General features: G+C 46.2%; 1 pseudogene; it reads left to right on the forward strand.

Annotated features, from left to right (window-relative positions):
* Positions 1–996: 996 nt before the first annotated feature.
* LOC116084689 lies at positions 997–1,473 on the forward strand (annotated as a pseudogene).
* Positions 1,474–4,738: the final 3,265 nt, after the last annotated feature.

Consider the following 4,738-nt stretch of genomic DNA (forward strand, 5'->3'; position numbering starts at 1 on the left):
AGCACCATTTCCAGTCATTCTTTGTGCTCCCTGCCTGTGGCTTGAGATATGAGCTCTCAGCCTGTGGTTCCAGCAGTGGGGCTTGCAACGGTGATAGGCTCAGCCCTTGGGAACTGTAGCCTAAAATACACCCTTCTTTCTGTGAAGTGCCTTGGACTTGGTGCTGTGTCGCAGGAACAGAAAAGTAGTTGATACAGTCTGCCTCCTCCACACGACATCTTGGCAGTTGGCTTTATATTCTTTAGATACATGTGTGCACTTGTTGATATCATGGGGGGTGCTCATGTTGGCGATGTGGATATGTCTGTGTGCACATTCATGGGGATGAAAAGACAACCTTGGGTGTCATCCTCAGGAACACATTCTACCTCCTTTCAGTCAAGGTCTCTCATGGATTTGGAGCTTACCACTGAGACTGACTGGCTGGCCAGTAGGCTCCAGGGATCATCTCATCTGCACTTCCCCAGCCCAGGGGATCCAAGTGTGCGCAGACACGCGGGGCATTTCCACACGGGTTGTGCGCGGACACGCGGGGCTTTTCTACACAGGTTGTGTGCAGACACACGGGGCATTTCCTTTTCACACGGGTTGTGCGCGGACACGCGGGGCATTTCCTTTCCATATGGGTTGTGCATGGACATGTGGGGCATTTCCACACGGGTTGTGCATGGACACACGGGGCTTTTCCACACGGGTTGTGCACGGACGTGTGGTGCATTTCCACACGGGTTGTGTGCGGACACTCAGGGCATTTCCACATGGGTTCTGTGAGCCAAACTGAGTCCTCATGCTTTATGGGGCACACACTAACTGAGTTATCTCCCCAACCTCCATTTTGGCAGTTTCCTACAGAATTAGATTAAGTATCTAAATTACATGACCCAGTACTTGCACTACTTGATATTTACCGTAAATAATTCAAACTATGAAGTCCTTTCATGGTGAATAAGGAAGCGGGACTGGGTCTACCTCTCCTTTTCTCAGGCTGCCGGGAAGATGGTGGACATTCAGACAGGATGTGCTTACCAAAAGCAGCCTACAATCTTTCAAAACAAGAATCGTGTTTTGCTGGGAGAAACCAGCAAGGAAAAACTCCCTCAGTACTACAAAAACATCAGTCTAGAATTCAAGATGCCCAAAGAGGCCATGGAGGGTACCTACATAGACAAGAAATGCCCCTTCACTGGAAATGTTTCCATCCGAGGTCAGATCCTGTCTGGTGTAGTGATGAAGATGCAGAGGACCATTGTCATCTGCCAATACTATCTCCATTACACCCATATCTGAAAGCAAAATTGCTTTGAGAGGCATCACAAGAACGTGTCTGTGCACCTGTCCCCATGTTTTGGGGATGTACAGATCAGCGACATTGTCACTATTGGAGAGTGCGGGCCCCTGAGCAAGACTGTTCGATTCAATGTGCTCAAGGTCACCAAGGCTGCTGGCACCAAGAAGCAGTTTCAGAAGTTCTAAGGGGACTCTGGCCAAAGCCGTAGAACAAATAAAGTTATTTTCCAACTTAAGAAAAAAGAATTCAAACTATGTCCACACACCAAGCTCCACACGGATGGTTCTGTCCATAATGTCAAAACTTTAAAACAACCAAGAGGTGATAGATGAATTGTGGTACATCTCTGAAATGGACTATTACTCTGTGATAAAAATTAATAGACTAAGAAATAACAGAAAGATATGGGATGAAGTGCATATCATTAAATAAAGTGACTCGGGCTGTACACAATAAGAACACAACTAGATGGCATTCTGGGAGTTCTAGGCTAACCTGGGCTACAGACTGAGTGAGACCCTTTTTCAAAAAAAAAAAAAAAACTTGAAAAAGAAGCTGAAAAAATATAGCAAACACACAAAAAAACTGAAATCACGGGAGAAAGCTCACTTGGAAGACATAATCAGAAGCAATAACACAAACCCAGCACGATCTGGAAGAAAGAGAAGATGGCTGTGCTAGACAGTAGGCTCAGATCTCTCGTATGCTCACACCACTTAGGGGATGCAGTGAAGAGGCAGGGAGGAGGAGGGCAGGAGAGAACAACCTTATGGGTTCACGTAGAGAGCAGGCTACCTCTTCACAGAAAGTGCAGAAGTGAAGCCTGCGGGTGCGTCCAGACGTGTCATAGCAAGTACTGCAGTTTAGACAGCTCCGCAGAGGGAGCAGAATGCTCAGAGTAAGCAGTTGGAAAACTCAATTTTAGTTCTCCCTCCTCCCTCCCTCCCTTTCTCCCTTCCTTATTCCCTCCTTCCCTTTATATTTTTTTTTGTTTTTTTGAGACAGAGTTTCTCTGTGTAGCCCTGGCCATCCTGGAACTTATTCTCTAGACCAGGCTGGCCTCAAACTCAGAGATCCTCCTGCCTCTGCCTCTCAAGAGCATAGCATTAAAGGCATGTACCACCACCGCCAGGTAGTTTTCTTTTCTATAACACTTTCAAAGGAAGCTTGAGTAAGTTTGGTCATACTATAACATCCCCCTTTCTTTCTCTCTTTCTCTCTCTCTCCCTCTTTCAAAATTGTTGATATATTTTTTTTTCTAGGACTTAATTTGAGCCTATGAAGTTCAAGAATCATAGGTTCTCTATTCAAAAGCAGAGGCGACTCATAGTGGAGTGTGTGCCTTGGTGACCAAAGAGGACAGATGGCTCCTGCCCTCCCTCTCTTCCCACTAACTTAAGAGACAGAACTAGCACTTTGAGAAACTCACAGTCAGGTGAGAGCCCAGAAGTTAAAGCTTTAGCAACCAACATCTCAGCAAGGCAGAAAGAGAGAAAAGCAAGGGTGCCATGTTGCTTAATGAGAGTAGAGCTGATAAACGCACTTGCTCTGTTGTCTAATTGCAGCCTTTCCCTTTGACTTCAAAACCAAAGCAGCTTGGGGGCTGGTGAGATGGCTCAGTGGGGAAGAGCACCGACTGCTCTTCGGAAGGTCATGAGTTCAAATCCCAGCAACCACATGGTGGCTCACAACCATCTGTAATGAGATCTGACGCCCTCTTCTGGTATGTCTGAAGACAGCTACAGTGTACTCACATATAATAAACAAATAAATCTTTAAAAAAAAAAAAACAAAGCAGCTAAGTGGAAGTTGCTGTGGTGAGGTGGGGGGCAGATAAACACAGAGGGGGCTGGGGAGCATGGCATTCAGTCAAGTAGATTCTGACCAAGTTCATAATTCATCAGTTTCCATGAGAGGAAGGCACAAAGACTAGATGAGAACAATGTGTGTGGGGGTGTGGGGGGGGAGGGTGTGTGCGTGCACACAATTGCGTGCACGTGTATCTTCCAGAAAGCTGTCAGCTCCAATTCTCATCAAGGGTCAAGGTGAGCACATAGTTTTCATATGCTAGAACATGCTGCGCACTGCAGGCTCCTGAGTGTAGAGTGTCGGGGAGCAGCAATAAGCTAGCTGTCAGGAGGCAACAAGCAGGTAGGAGCCAATGACTAGTCCAGGCCTCGGAGGAGAAGGTAATCCCAGGTCACTTCCACGTCACTTCCACTAGGCTCCCTGGTGGGAGATCAAGGGAAACAAGAAGATGTATGGAAAGAGAGAATGGGGATGTGCAGACCGCCTCTGTGCCTGCATGTGTGTGTGTGCACCTGTGTGCACTTGTCAGCATGTAAGCTTTGGATCCGTGTCAAAAGCAGGCTTGGCTATAGCTGAAGTCATCAAAGCATGTAAGCTCTTTGTGGATTTTTAAAGGTTGTTTTGTTTTGTTGTTGATTTTACTTTACCTTTTCTTTTTCTTTTTGGTGCTGGGGTCGAACCTAGTTCTTTATGAATGGTTAGTGTGATGGTTTGAGTGAAAATTGCCCCAAAAGCTCATAGGAAGTAGCATTATTAGTAGGTACATCCTTGTTGGAGGAAGTGTATCAGAGAGGATGGGCTTTGAGGTTGCAAATGCTCCAGCCAGGTCCAGTGTCTCTTTCTTTCTGCTGCCTGCAGATCCTCTGAGCTACCTCTCCAGCACCATGTTTGCCTGCACACAACCATGCTTCCCGTCATGAGGATAATGGACCTCTGAACCTGTAGGCCAGCCCCAATGAAGTGCTTTCCTTTATAATGTGGAGTACATGCTCTGATAAGAATATTTAAAAGCCAGTCCTCCCAGGAAACCCAGGACGTATAGCTGCTATATTTCTATCTTAGTTAGGGTTTTACTGCTATGAACAGACACCATGACCAAGGCAACACTTATAAGGCCAACATTTTAATTGAGGCTGGCTTACAGGTTCAGAGGTTCAGTCCATTATCATCAAGGCAGAACATGGCAGCATCCAGGCTGGTATGGTACAGGAGCTGAGAGTTCTGCATCTTCATCTGGAGACTGCTAGCAGAATACTGGCTTCCATGCAGCTAAGATGAAGGTTTTATAGCCCATAGCCTCAGTGACACACCTACTCCAACAGGGTCATACCTTCTAATAGTGCCACTCCCTGGGTGGAGCCTATAGAAATGATTACAACTAACATTTTCTGACCGTGGTACAACAGCTTTGTGATCCTGTGCATTGGAGCTTGTTTCCTTTGGCCTCTTTTCTCTTTGTTGCTTTCTCTTTTCCATCTTCCCCAGGGTAGGTGGAGTCAGCTGTGGCTTCTCTTTCCTCTCTTCTGTCCACCCCTTTGTTCCTCCTCTTGTTCTCTCTGGCTTAATCTGATCTTATAATGGTAGCACCTAATTCCCAAGGTGAAATTCAAATGAATTGTCTCCTGAAATAATATAACCACT

The sequence above is a fragment of the Mastomys coucha genome, unplaced genomic scaffold (genome assembly GCF_008632895.1).
Source record: "Mastomys coucha isolate ucsf_1 unplaced genomic scaffold, UCSF_Mcou_1 pScaffold9, whole genome shotgun sequence".
In the NCBI taxonomy this organism is placed as follows: domain Eukaryota; kingdom Metazoa; phylum Chordata; class Mammalia; order Rodentia; family Muridae; genus Mastomys; species Mastomys coucha.